We start from the raw sequence: 15,252 nt of genomic DNA, 5'->3' as shown, positions 1-15,252 counted from the left end.
AGATCAAGCGTTTGAATGTCTGTGTCTTCCTTGGCAGGGCAAACATGTCACCTTCAATATTATGAAAGTGAAAGAGCCTATAAATAAACCCAAATGCTGGTAGGAATGCAATTACAAGGGTGTGGGAGTTTGCACTGATATTTGAGTGATATGCAAAGCTGTCTATTAATATTTCATAAATTATTTTCATGGTGTAGTTTTAGATAAACTTCAATATATATTTCAGCTTAATATTGTTTTCAGTGAATGCAGTAGAATGCAGAATGCAGAAATCTGATTACGTTGTGTAGAAAAATGATTGATAAGCAATTAAGGAAGCTTTATTTCAATCCCTGCATAAAACTCTAAATACAAAAAAAAAAATAAATATATATATATATACAGTACTTTACTGGAGGCTGGTTGCTTTGTTCTGGGTTTTGGGGAAGGAATGGTGGTGGTGTTTACTTTTTCCCAAGAGAAAATGTCAACAGTGACATTTGCTAGTGTCAGGCCAAATTATCATTATTTACATTATAGTATAAAATTCCCATCAAGCATGCAAATGCAAATTAAACCATACAATAAACAATGCTTACTGTATTTTATCTGTAGATGTCTTGCTTTTAACCCTTAAGATTTCTTGTCTGTTTCCAGTCACTCTTATAGTTAACGTGATCTCATTCAAAGCATATTAGGGCTAAGAGAAATTACTCTTTTAATATTTTTTGTACATAGGGTAACATTTGGTTTGCAGCTATTTGATTTGACCGTATGCAGGTTTGTGTGGTGAATCCTCTTAGTCCACTCTGTGTATCAGCTTCATTAAGAATTATTCTGTACAGAACAATTTGTCATCTCAGAAATGGTCTGCACAGAGCTGCAGCTAGACTCTTCCAGCTGCCTGATTTATCTGCTTGTCTCAGATAGCATCCCACTGTAGACTCATCCCAGGTATTAGCAGCTCTCAATGTACCTTTAAAATCAAACCCACTAACTAGGCTAGTTGGATATGTCTAGGTATATGTCTGAAATTACTACTGTCTGAAACCTTTTCTGTGCTGTCTGAGCTTATGCTGGTGTCTTCATTAAATACTTGTACCTAGGAGCTTTGCACCTGTCAGTTTAGATACATGAAAGAATGTACTTGAGCCTTTTTGAACGCTATGGGACTTAAGCATTGTTTTAAGCCAAAGAGTGCACCAAGTGCTTTGTTGTAGTTCAGCCTTAACACATCACACGTTTTACAGGAGTGGGGTCATGTTTCTTTATATGAAATGAAATTTGCAGGTGTCATTCTCTATATGCATAGTGCAAACATTGGCAAATGCTACTCAAGCAGTTGCTGAACTTTAGAAGTTTCTATTTAATAACATGAAAGTCACTTACTGTCTTGATTTGACGTTATAAGAAGCATCCATTATCTGTATCAGTTTCTTAGGGTCTTCATATAATTCATAAACAGCAATGATACAAATACTGTATTTTTAGAGTAAGGATTTGCAAGATGTCAAGTTACAGCTTTGCAAAAAAGGTCTAATCAATATAACACAAGTTTTCTGATCTCAGAATGTCTGAGGTGCAATTGCACACTGTACCTGCTGTGAACCAGAATCTTCCCCAAATCCCCCTGTCTGCTTTCTAATCACACATGCAAACAATTACTGAGTAATTACTGCTCAAGAATAAATTGGCAGTCTTCTGATGCCTTCAAAAGTTCTATATGGGGTAAAAGTCTTCCCTCTGCCCAAACTCATCTGTTCTGGAAACTGAGCTGAGAATAGGACTTTAGGGAAGAAATACTTTAATGAGTGTCATGGATCAGGCTGGGTTGGCCAATGACAAGATGACAGATGGTCTCCCCCACCTCTCATTCCAAGGAGAGGAAGAAGAAAGATAAAGGAAGTTACGAGTTTAGGAAAAACTAAACTACTTTAATGAAATATTAATAATAAAAGGAAATAATGAAATAGATGCAATATACATATATATACAAAACTGTATCAAGCTCCCAGGGATATGTCACCAGCAGGCACTAGCAAGGTTCCAGACTGGTCTCAGTGACAAATAGGAACTGGATTCCGGAACACACTGATGGGGATCAAAGGTAGATGAACTGACAGGGTCTTCCTTGGGCATCAGTGATCAAAGAAAGAGAGCCATTGAATAAGAGCCCAAGAAGAAGAGGAGCCAATCTGCCCTGTTTGATCCTTCAGCTTTTATACTAAGTATGGCAGATGGGATGGAATATCATATTGGTCAGTTTGGGTCACCTGACCTGTCTGCTCCTCCCCACAGGTGTAACCCCTCCAAAGGTTAAGAACCAAGTCAGCTCATGCTGCTTACCGCAGCAACAAGTTAGAGCAAGAGCCTCTCTTTGAACAGAAAGTTCTGCTCCACCGCAAACCAGGACAATGAGCTCAATGTGCAATAAAGTACCCTTTATCCAATCCTTTCTGGACATGCTGTAAAAGAGTCTGCCAGAAATGTGTAGCATGAGAGCTCTTTGCAATTTGTTTGATAGAAAGCATAAGTTTCTGCATATTGAAGAAAAAATGAAATCTTCAAAAACTCAGAGTATTCTTAAGTTGTGCTGTTAAATTTTATAGATAAAATCTGTAGTACTCCCCATCAGTTGTATATATATGTATATTTCCTTCTGTGCTAACTATGCATAGACAAATTCAGTTAAGAAGGAATGCACTGGAATGAGAGGAGTTGGGCTGAGGTATTTGAGATGGGCAACTGACCATGACTTATTTTGTGTAGTCTAGATTAAGAAAATGCCATGTGTATCACTAAAACATGCAGTTGTTGAACGCAATAATCAAAGGCAGTCAGGAAAAAATCTAATTCTTGTGTGCATATTATACAAAGAGAACGCCTTTCTAGGTGTTTTGTTTATTTTATTTGTTTATACTTAGTGAACAACCTGATGAACTACTCATCAAATATTCTCTGAGGGGGGAAAAAATGTTTGGCATTTTTGATTCAAATATCAATTTAGCCATACAGTGTATTTCTTTTTTCAGGCAATCTTTATGGATGGCTGCAAATTTAGGAGTATGATTTCCAGAACAAGTAATAATTTTTTTTTTCATGAGTTTGTATGAAAGAAAAAGAAAATAATAAAAAGGCTAATTTTCTCATCATAAACAATGAAAACTGTGTAAGAGGTGGCAAAGTTCACCTAGAACTTAAGTGCGAAGATACGCATGTCAAAATATGCAGGGGGATTTTTTTTTCTTAAGTAGAATAGAAAGGCTGCTTACTGACTCCCATTATTTTGATTAATATCTAGATTAATATTTAAATAATAATTGAAGACTGTTCTAGGCATAATGCAACTGTTGTCCACAATCTTTTTATCGTCATGACATTTGACAGAACTAAAGCAAATGTTTATGCTTAGTGTCTTGTTACAGGCAAAACAGAAACACATCTTTTAAGGAAATTCAGGATTTTTTATTTTCTTAATTGAAATCTTACAGACTAAGAATTACTTTTAGCAGTTCAGATTTAATTATTACAGAAAGATAAACAATAATAAAGAGAATACTAGTACAGAGAAAAAGCATGATAAAGTTAAAAAATAATGGAGTTAGTACAATAAATAATAATACAGCTAAATGCACATGTCCTAGTAGTTCTTAATCTTTCACTGCTGCGAGAAATAGTGAAGGGAAAGGAGGGAGGAAAATATGGCAAGTTGTCAGCATCCTTTTGCCTGAAGAAGGCTGATCATAATGGTTTTTTTCCCTCTTGCCCTATAACACATAAAACTTGAGACATCTTATATCTTTGCTGGGACATCTTTGCACCTTGTTGTTTCTTCACTATTCAGCAAATGTGCTCTGTGGTGCATTTTACATTTGTTAGATACTTGTTTCCTTTGTTCTGTGACCCCCAAACCTGGTTTTGTCTGGAGTTGGACTGACCGTTAGTGAGTAGTCTGCAAACCCATGGGTTTCCACTGCCAGCCCATGCCCCATCTCTTGACATCCCAGAGACTCCTCTGTGCTGCATCCAGTGCTGCTGCTTCTTGAGGACTCTGCTATTATGCCAGATCTCTATTCCTCTACACTATGTTATTCTATTAAAGCCATAAATACCCCACTCTACACAGAATAACTACTTGCTGCTACCATATATATAAAAACTACGCGTGTACCATACAAAGATAAGTACATTTAAACAAAGTTAAGCATACCCATCTGGTTGTTAACAAATTATTGTTACAGCTTAGCCAAATGAAAAGAAGGGTCAAGACAAGCTTGAAGCCAGCAATCCTGATAAACCTTGGTCCTGAGGCCTTGCAGACTCAATAGGAAGCAGGTCACCTAATACTAGTGATAGCAATACTGTATTTATAGGACCACAGGGCTACACATATAGTTTGCTGTTCATTTGTTTCTGAAGGGACAAACGTCTGTTTTTACTAGGTATTTACTTCTTATTTTAATTGCATGAAGAAGGGATACTTTATTTGTAGTCAATGCAAATATTGACACCAACTGAAATATGCATGTTTCTAATGAGAATAAATTATTACACTTCCAGACAGTTATGTCAAGAAGGTCCTGTTTACTGTAAAAAAATTCTTTCACATCACTTTGCTGTTGGCATGCATAGCAGAAGCTATCTTTGGAGGAAATAACCTTCACCTAGGTACTCCCATAGTGACAAACTGCAGGTATCTTGATAACATTTTTCAATATTTACAGCATAATTTATGAATTTTAGACAATATTTTTCTCAGCAAGATTTTGACTGTGTGCAATTTCTTTCTTGTTCTTTTTTAATGAATGCAAAAAAAAAAAAGTTGATTGGCAGGATTTTAATTCAAAAACCATAGCCATTCAAAAACTCTAGTATGAAGGGGTAACATTACACTGAGGATCCAGCATATTGGTTTTTATACCTACAACACATCTGGCTTTCTAAGTGTCTGCAAAATTAGCCCACAGATCTATTTTTTTTTTTATCCACTTGTTTGAAATTTATAGATAAAATTGTCTTAGTCTTTCTGTAACACTCTTCACTTTACTTAATAAGCTATAAATTGTTAATATGCTTATGATGTGGTGTTTAAATATAATCGGAAAGGTACAGGCTTAAAGTATCTATGTTATAATTTCCGTAAAGACATGCAGCCATTTCTTCTAGTTCAAGTAAGAGCTGTAGAAATATGTACCATTTCTAGAATCACAAAGAGACTTTGGGAGGTTGCCTTGTTCAACCTCCTGCTCAAAGCTAGATCAGATTGTTGAGACCTTTCTCCAGCCAAGTTTATATATCTTCATAGATAGGAGTGTCCAAATTCTCTAGACAACCTGTCCAAATGTTTGACAGCTCTCTCTGTGAGGAATGTCTTCTTGAGAGTAGTTGGAGTTTCCTCTGCTGCAATTTCTGCTTCTTGCCTTTCCTTTCACTGATCAGTTCTGGAAGAAACCAGGTCTCTCTTCCCTCTAGATCCATGTTAGGCAGGTAGAGGAAGAAGTTAAATGTCCCCTGAACTTCTGATCTCAGACCCAACTCTTTCAGCCTCTCCTCACAGAGGCCTGACAGGGTATGGTAGTGGTGAGTAGTTCCCCAGCTGTTCCTTTGACAGACAATTGTGACCTGCTTGAATCCAGTCCATCTGGTTGTTAAATGTTACTATTTTGATGCTGCTTTTCAATGGTGGAAATAGACAAAGTAAAAACAAAGAAATGCGAAAAAATAGCTGACTTGAAGTTGGTTATAGAATGTAGTTCAGCACTGCAGAATTTCTTTCTCATATGGTGTAAAATACGGGACTTTCTCCTTCCTGTGTAGTATGATATGACGCATCTTATACTAGTGTTTTTCAGCACACATCTCTAAAGCTGAAATGTTTATTAATTTAAGTTTTTCATTTCCATGAAACAAAAATGGTGTTAAGGATTATATTTCATTGTTTTCAAAGAAATATTACAAGGTTCTTAAAAGTGAACTTTATTTGATTTTATTGAATTGACTAAAAACCAGCACAGAACAACAGAAATAGGAACACAGGAATAAAAGAAGCTGTTCCCTTCATAGACTAGTGAAAGCCATTTAATTATTCCTTTCATAGGGTGATCAAATCGCATTTTAAATAGGTGAGGCTGAGATGCCTTCTCAGCCTAAATATATCTTCAGTACTACACCTGGGGATTGTTGGGTTGAGGTTTCCTTTGGACTGAATTTATAACCAAGGGTATACTTCTTTTGTTTATTTCAGTATTATCTTTCCTTTTACATGGGAAAAGAATTTTGTTTGCTTTATTTTTCACACAAGGCTTTTTTTACAAGTATGAGTTATTTTCCCTGTTGGTCTGGCTTTTGGCTAAGGTAAACAAACCAAGATCCTCTCCTTTAACCCTGTAGCCCGTCTATTCCCCAACCTAGGATTCATTTATTTGTTTCAGTTGTAGTCTGAATTCATCTTCCTTGAAAACAAGTGATTATGCAGTCTTCATGTGAGTCTGTGTGTGCTGCTGCCAGGGTTTTTTTTGTGTAAAACTGAACTTATTTCCACACAGGAGTTGTAGTTTCCCTACAAGAATATCGTGTGCTGCTACTTTCTTCAAGCCTTTGTCTAACCTATATTTACATTTACTCTCCTTTTACATAACTCCCCATATTCATCTCACATCTCCCTACAAAATGTCCTACAAAATTTGTTGCCTGCAATTTTTTATTTAATGCCAAAAAATTTATTTCTCTACTTAGTTGTAATCATCTACCAGTACTGCTCTCCAGGTTAGCCCTGAGGCAGCCAGAGCGTTAGAGCAAAGCTCTGCAGTTCTTCCTGATTCTGAGCCTCTCAAAAAGGAGGCTAAACTCAAATGACTGGCTGTATTTATAAAATAGACAACTTCAGATTTTTTACATTAAAATTGATGTGATTTTGTAAGAGAAGAATAGGACTAAAAAAAGTCTTGTAGACCCTTTCCTAAAAAATGGCCCCTCACTTCCAGCCTTGGTTTTAGTCAGCTCTGTGGCCATCTGACTTTTCTTCTCTGTGCAATTTGGTCTGTAGGACTGTGCTCTTTCTGTCCTGGAGGAGGGCTTTCCATCACTCCAATCCTTTTAACTATTTCTCTGCATAACCTTCAGATTTACAGGCCCTTGCTGCTTGTTCCTGTTGATCCCACCTTGGCTTCCCTTATCCCCCATGGGAGAGGCAGGCTTTCAAACTAACAGAACAAATACAGCAAGATGAAACATATAAAAGAGGCGCTAAAACTGTGCTTTGAAATACTTTTTAAAAAGTTAATTCAAGCACAATTTTACAGTCACAGAACAGTGGCATGTCTAAGTGCAACACGAATAAGCATGTTGGTGTAGGGCTGTTTCTGTTCAGAGTGCTTAAGATTTTGTTAAAATATTCATGCAACAACAAAAAAAAAAAATTGCCAAGAAAAAGATAAAGGCAAACAAAAAGCACCAGCGGCAAGGCCTGAGGTGAGCCCGCGATGGCGGGGCTGGATGGCGCTGCACTGACCGGCTTCCCAGCTCAGGGACCCCCCACCCACAGACCGACCCCCAGCCGGAACCAGGAAGTCTGCGGCAGCCAATCAGGCGCGGAGGGGGCGTGGCCAGGAGCCGCGCGGACATTTGAAGGCGGCCAGAGCGGGCGCTCGGTCGGCTGGCAGCATCAGGCCTATTTAGAGTGTGGCGCGTGACAGGTGAGTGCAAGCGGGGAGCAGGCAGGCTGGGCTGACTAGAGAGAAAACATCCAGGATGGTCTCCACTTGGTCCGCAGCTGCGCTCAAACGGAATAAAGCGACCCAAACTGACCTGCCGCAGAGACGTGCAGCCGTCCAGGTGATGGGCTGTGTGGAATCTCTGTTCCTCCTGCAGGAGGACAGCAAAGACAGTTTCCTGTGTGTGCTGTGAGCAGGTAAATGATCTGCTCAGCCTGGTGGCTGACCTTAAGGAGGAAGTGGAAAGATGGAGGACCATTTGGGAATGTGAAAGGGAAAATGACTGGTGGAGCCACACCCTGCCATCCTTAGGGAAAAAGGAGCAGGTGGAGGATCCCCTGCCCTCTTGTCCCCAGGCAGAAGGAGGGGAAGTAGGAGAGGATGGGTGGGAGTGGAAGGAGGTACCTGCTTGGGGCAGCAGGAGAGTCCCCTCCAGGCCTCCCCCACCTTCCCAGGTGCCTGTACAGAACAGGTACAAGCCTTTGGAGACAGAGGATGAGGAGATCAAAAGTACTGATAAAGGCTTACCCAGGGAGTTGCTGAGGCAACCAGCTAAATGTATTGATTGCCTCTGTGAAGAAAAGGAGGAGGGCAATAGTTATAGGTGGTTCCCTACTGAGGGTGCCATATGCAGGCCGAACCCTTCCCACAGGGACGTCTGCTGCCTCCCTGGGGCCTATGTTAGGGATATAACCAGGAAGCTTCCTGGCCTGATATGGCCCTCAGATTATTACCCCCTTTTGATTTTGCAGGCAGATAATGATGAACCAGTGAGGGGAAGTCTCAGGGCGATGAAGAAAGATTTCATGGCTTTGGGACAGCTAGTCAGAGGTTCAGGAGCACAAATTGCGTTGTCCTCTGTCCCTCCAGTTTTGGGGACTGATGGCTGGATAAACAAAAAGATCGGGCAGATCAATGCCTGGCTCTGTAACTGGTGCTACCAGCAGGGCTTTGGGTTCACAGACCATAGTTTGATTTACAGGACACCAGGTCTGCTTGAGTACGATGGGAAAACCCTATCCCAAAAGGGGAAAAGGGTACTAGGCCAAGAGTTAGCAAAGCTCATGGACAGGGCTTTAAACTAGAATTGAAGGGGGAAGGGGATAAAACCAGGCCCACTAGTAACGAGCCTGGGGGTAAAGAGCCAAAGATGGGGATGAAATTGGGAGCCCAGTTCAAGTGCATCTACACTAATGCATGTAGCATGGGCAACAAACAGGATGAGCTGGAAGCCATTGTGCAGCAGGACAGCTATGATGTAGTTGCCATCACAGAAACGTGGTGGGATGACAGTCATGAACGGAATGCTGCGATGGATCGCTATAAGCTCTTCAGAAGAAATAGGCAAGGAAGGAGAGGCAGGGGTGTGGCTCTGTACGTTAGGGAGTGTTTTGACTGTATAGAGCTAGATTCCAGTGATGATAAACTTGAGTGTTTGTGGGTAAGGATGAAGGGGAAGGCTTACAAGGGAGATTTTGTGCTGGGAGTCTGCTGTAGACCACCCAACCGGGATGAGGAGGCAGATGAGGTATTCTATAAGTGACTGGCTGAAGTCTCTCAATCGCCAGCCCTTGTTCTGGTTGGGAACTTCAACCTACCGGACATCTGCTGGATACACAACACAGCAGAGAGCAGGCAGGCTAGGAGATTCCTTGAGTGTATGGAAGATAACTTCCTGACACAACTGGTAGGTGAGCCAACCAGAGGAGGTGCCTCGCTAGACCTACTGCTCACAAACAGAGAGGGACTAGTGGGAGATGTGGTGGTTGGAGGCCGTCTTGGGGTTAGTGATCATGAAATGGTCAAGTTTTCAATTATTAGAGAGGTAAGGAAAAGGGGTTAGCAAAACCTCCACCTTGGACTTCCGGAGGGCGGACTTTAGCCTGTTCACATCACTGGTTGGGAAAGTCCCTTGGGACGCAGCCCTGAAGGACAAAGGAGTTCAGGAAGGCTGGACACTCTTCAAGGAGGAAGTCTTAAAAGCTCAGGCGCAGGCCATCCCTGTGCAATGTAAAGCGAGCCGTTGGGGGAAAAGACCAGCCTGGCTGAACAAAGAGATAGGGTCACAGCTCAGGGAAAAAAGGAGAGTTTATGGCCTTTGGAAAAAGGGGCAGGCCACTCGGGAAGATTACAAAGGTGTAGTAAAATTATGTAGGGAAAAGATTAGAAAGGCCAAAGCCCAGCTAGAACTTAACCTGGCCTTGGATGTTAAAAACAATAAAAAGAATTTCTATAAATATAGTAGCAAGAAGAGGACTCGGGAGAACCTCCATCCTCTATTGGACATGGGAGTTAATGTAGTGACAAAGGATGAGGAAAAGGCTGAGGTACTGAATGCCTTCTTTGCCTCAGTCTTTAGTAGTAGAGTAGGGGGTTCCCTAAGTACCCAGACCCCTGAACTAGCAGACAGGGGCAGGGAGCAGAATGGAGCCCCCGTAATCCAAACAGAGGTGGTGAGGGACCTGCTCCAACACCTAGATACAAACAAGTCTATGGGACCAGATGGGGTCCACCCAAGGGTACTGAGGGAGCTGGCAGAAGTGCTTGCAGAGCCATTTTCTATCATTTACCAGCAGTCCTGGCAAACTGGGGTGGTCCCAGCTGACTGGCGTCTAGCAAATGTGACGCCCATCCACAAGAAGGGTCGGAAGGATGATCCAGGGAACTACAGGCCTGTCAGTCTGACCTTGGTGCCTGGGAAGGTCATGGAACAGATCATCCTGTGTGCCATTATGCAGTGCATGAAGGACACACAGGCGATCAGGCCCAGCCAGCACAGGTTCATGAGGGGCAGGTTCTGCTTGACAAACCTGATCTCCTTCTGTGATAAACTGACCCGCTTGGTGGATGAGGGAAAGGTGGTGGATGTTGTTTACCTGGACTTTAGCAAGGCCTTTGATACAGTCTCCCACAGTATCCTCTTGGAGAAACTGGCTGCCCATGGCTTGGATGGAAGTACTCTCAGATGGGTTAAAAACTGGCTGAAGGGCCGGGCCCAGAGAGTGGTGGTAAATGGAGTTAAATCCAGTTGGTGACCGGTCACGAGTGGTGTCCCACAGGGCTCGGTACTGGGGCTGGTTCTCTTTAACATCTTTATCAATCATCTGGATGAGGGGATTGAGTGCACCCTCAGTAAGTTCCCAGATGACACCAAGTTGGGTGGGAGTGTCGACCTGCTGGAGGGTAGAAAGGCTTTGCAGAGGAATCTGGACAGGCTGGATCGATGGGCTGAGACCAACAGGCTGAGGTTCAATAAGGCCAAGTGCCGGGTCCTGCACTTGGGTCACAACAACCCCATGCAGTGCTACAGGCCTGGGGCAGAGCAGCTGGAGAGCTGCCTGGCAGAAAAGGACCTGGGGGTGTTGGTCGACTGTCGGCTGAACGTGAGCCAGCAGTGTGCCCAGGTGGCCAAGAAGGCCAACAGCATCCTGGCCTGTATCAGGAACAGTGTGGTGAGTAGGGCTCGAGAGGTGATCATACCCCTGTACTCGGCACTGGTAAGGCCCCACCTGGAGTACTGTGTCCAGTTTTGGGCCCCTTACCACAAGAAAGACATTGAGGTGCTGGAGCGGGTCCAGAGAAGGGCAATGGAGCTGGTGAGGGGTCTGGAGCACAAGTCTTAACGAGGAGAGGCTAAGGGAGCTGAGGTTGTTCAGCCTAGAGAAAAGAAGGCTGAGGGGGGACCTTACTGCTTTCTACAACTACCTGAAAGGAGGTTGTAGAGAGGCAGGGGTCGGTCTCTTCTCCCAAGTCACAGGCGACAGGACTAGAGAAAACGGCCTCAAGTTGCACAGGGGAGGTTCAGATTGGTTATTAGGAAGAATTTTTACACTGAAAGGGTTATCAAACACTGGAATCGGCTGCCCGGGGAAGTGGTTGAGGCACCATCCCTGGAGGTGTTCAAAAGATGGGTTGACATGGTGCTGGGGGATGTGGTTTAGTGATGGTTTTTTTGTCAGAGTTAGGTTGATGGTTGGACTAGATGATCTTGAAGGTCCCTTCCAACCTAGATGATTCTATGATTCTAGCTATTATTAGCAACACTTACAAATTCCATTTAAACAAATATCTACAATTTAGGCAGTCACAAACTATAGGGAAGCTTATTTTTATATATCTGGTTTTGGAAGAAAATATTTGGGGTTTACTTTGATTATAAGGCTAAAAACAGATGAGTGAACAATGGATCTGACATAGGATTTTTTTAATAAGGCATTTGATAAGTTACCTTGCGAAACTTTTTTTGCAAAATCAATTTCAGTTTGCTCAAATGTTAATACTGTAATGCTCATTACACATCTTTGGAGGAAAAAAATAGAATAGCTTCATTGATCAGACAAATATGACGATTGAAAATATTTTGTAAGTATGTATTTGATCGATTGAAAGGAACAAGAAACCATTAATTTTTTGCACAGCTTTCTTTTTTCCTCAATCAAATAATATAAATATTTCATTTGTTTGTGATGACAATTTTATTTGTATTTTACTTCTACTCCTGTGCTTCAGGGTCTGGCTTTAGTAAAGTCTTCCTTTACTTATACTAATTATGATTTTATGTAAAATATGAGTCTTGCAAATGTAATAACGAAAGCATAGGGTAGCTGTTGAATTTTCAGGTGATAATAAAGGAAACTTGAGCGATCCAGAATTGGAAACTGAGCACTTTAAGAAATTATGTAGAAGGTTGCTGAGCAATCAAGTCAGTATGAGAATGAAAAGATGGGAAATTTGTCACTGACTAGGGCTTATATACTAAATGAAAAATAAAAGAAACTTGGCCTTGCACCTGAGCTTCTTTCAAGGAAAACTTGTTGCTCTCCATGTTCTCTGACCAGAGCTAAGTCATTCATCATTTTTGAAAGCAAAACAAAATAAATGTGATTTGCTATATTTGATTAGAAACCATTGAGCACATGCACAAATGAGTAGGCAGTGATCTAAGAAATAACAGGTTTACCAAGTGAAAATTAGTACAATTTATTTTGAAATAAATTACCCTGCAACAGAAATGCTGCTGAGGTCATATTAAAAACAATAACATATTTCAAATGATGTTTTCTATACTAGTCTTATATGAATTTTATTTTTAAAAAATGGATTTACCATGAATAACAATAACTAGCATTGTTTATTTTCCTATACTGTGAAATATTTTGACTAAAAGGTTATGGCACGCATCTTTGCAGCAGTTAACCTTCGTACTTAGAGTGGAGAATAAACACACGTTTACCACTCTGTGGAGTAAAATACACATGCATTTATCTACATATGCATGTACAGATATATATAATTGCACAGATCTGGGTATCTATGTACAGAAATAGACAATGTAAACAAAAGTATCTAGTGCAAAGGATGCACTTTCCATTACCATCTTTTCATATACATAAGCCTATGGATGAATTACTTTTATATCGCATTATAAGATAGAGTCATACTTTAAGTTTGTAAGGATCAGCTTCCTTTTGTTGTAATGACTCAAGTGAAAGCGGAAAACTCTTCAGATAAAGTCAAGCGGAGGATTATAATTGAACTGGTCAGTGCAATATTGATTTATGATGTTCTTGGGTTTTTGTGGTTTGCCATTTAACAGGGTGTTTTCTTTGTCATTTTTAAGTGCCTTTAGTCCTCTCACTGAGTGTGGGATTATTTTTGATTGTTTCACTTTTTAGTAGTATGTTCTTAGAATATAGGATGGTATGAGTATGTGAAGGTGTTAAAAGGAGAAAGCTCTCTAGTTTCCTCCTAGCATCCTATCCTGGATGATAGGAATCTAAGGCAGCTTATTAAGGTCAATGCCTACTTATCAATTGTGTCGAGCTTCTCCTTGGAAGAAACTAGTTTGTTCGATTGAGAAATACATTATGAAAGCAAGTACAAAAATATTATATTATAAATGCAAATATTGGGTTGGACAATCAAGGGATAAGGGAACTGGTGTGAAACATGAAAAACTAGCACCTCTTCTAGTTTCAACTTTCTTCATCTCTCTTCTGTTTTTGTGCTTGCTCTTCATGCTCAACTGCTCTGACCCTCTCACCCAAATGCTATAAGTACAGTAATACAAATGAAGAATGGTGCTAAGAAAAAAAACTTGACTTTTTCTTACAAATAAGAAAAGCACACATAATATCTTGGTTTGTGTCTATTTAGTTGCCAATAGAATAAATAAACCGACTTTACCCTCAATTGGCTTGTATATCTTTACACATTATTTAGTCAAAGGTTGTTCTTCAAGTTAAAGGAAAAACAGTGGGTAATTTTAATATGACCAAGACTAAGGTTTAAGGCATTGATTCAAATGAATTTTAGTTTCTTGACAAAAATTGTGGTAAGCATGGAAAAGTATAAAATATCATCTTTAAAAAAACAAAAACAAAAAAATGCAAAAACAAAACCCCCAAAAAACCCAAACCCACGAGCTAAAACCCACTAGTGACAAAAGAAACGATACCAAGTTCAAGTTCTCTGAGATACTTGAGTCTTGTCTTTTGTTAAGTCAGTGTGTATTTGTTGTGATAGCCAACTCTCCTATCAAGCCAGTACTGATACCATTCATTATTATTATGTATGGAGTTATGAAGAAAAATATTATTTTTCAAGGAATAAGAAGTGCAGAAGGTAAAGTGAAGTACTCAGGAATTAATTGAAGATGATTGAGTGGTAATGGAATGGCCTCTCTACATAACTGTAGGGAGAGTCAGCCAACCTGAGAAATCCTCTGATGTCACAGAACTGGTGCAGAAGAAACTTCTAGGTTAGTCCATTTCGCTTGTGTAATCTCAAAGCAAAACAACCCCACTAGCACCCTACTGACTCCCACCAGCAGCTAAGAGAAGTCAGACATTTGCAAAGTCTTCTTGCACAACATGGGCACGGTAGCCAGATTAAAAAGAGCACAAGCACTTCTGTGGGTGGTTTTCATAATTATACTGTTTATTGCATAGCTATTTAGTTTCTGGAAAATATTTGTATTTCTGATGTACTTACAAGTTAAGCACCATCATTTTAAGTAAGGTCGCATTCTAGTGTGATATCTATTCTTGAAATCTAAAAAAAGGATCAAAAGATTTAATTTGACTGGGATTTCTAGAATTGTCAATAAACTCTAACTTTCACAAATGTAGACATTAGAATCAAGTGTACCATATATCCTAATACTTGTCTCCAAATACAAAGGCTAATTAATATTTATTTTTTTAAGAGATGATTATTATGATCTGAAAAACAAAAATAAATTTCTCATCAAGAAATAACTAAAAATAGCAAACTAATATTAGAACATTCAGACATGAAAAATCTTGCATCTGAAGTTTCACTTTTATAGTTTGTACCTTGTATTAATGTTGATACAGATTTATGTATAAAGATACATGTATAGAGTGTTTGTGTATTTATATATACTATACATATATACACAAAAAAATATAGTAAGGGTAGGTATTTGTGCGAAAAAGCTTTTTGATCTTGATGCTGCTTTTATGTAGGAATTTATTATTCTAGAATCTTATGTCTTTTTTTTAATCATTCCCAGCCATGTTTTTGGAAGTCGTCTTTA

The sequence above is a fragment of the Numenius arquata genome, chromosome 5 (genome assembly GCF_964106895.1).
Source record: "Numenius arquata chromosome 5, bNumArq3.hap1.1, whole genome shotgun sequence".
Taxonomy (NCBI): Eukaryota; Metazoa; Chordata; class Aves; order Charadriiformes; family Scolopacidae; genus Numenius; species Numenius arquata.
Note: the sequence above shows the minus strand (reverse complement) of the source record.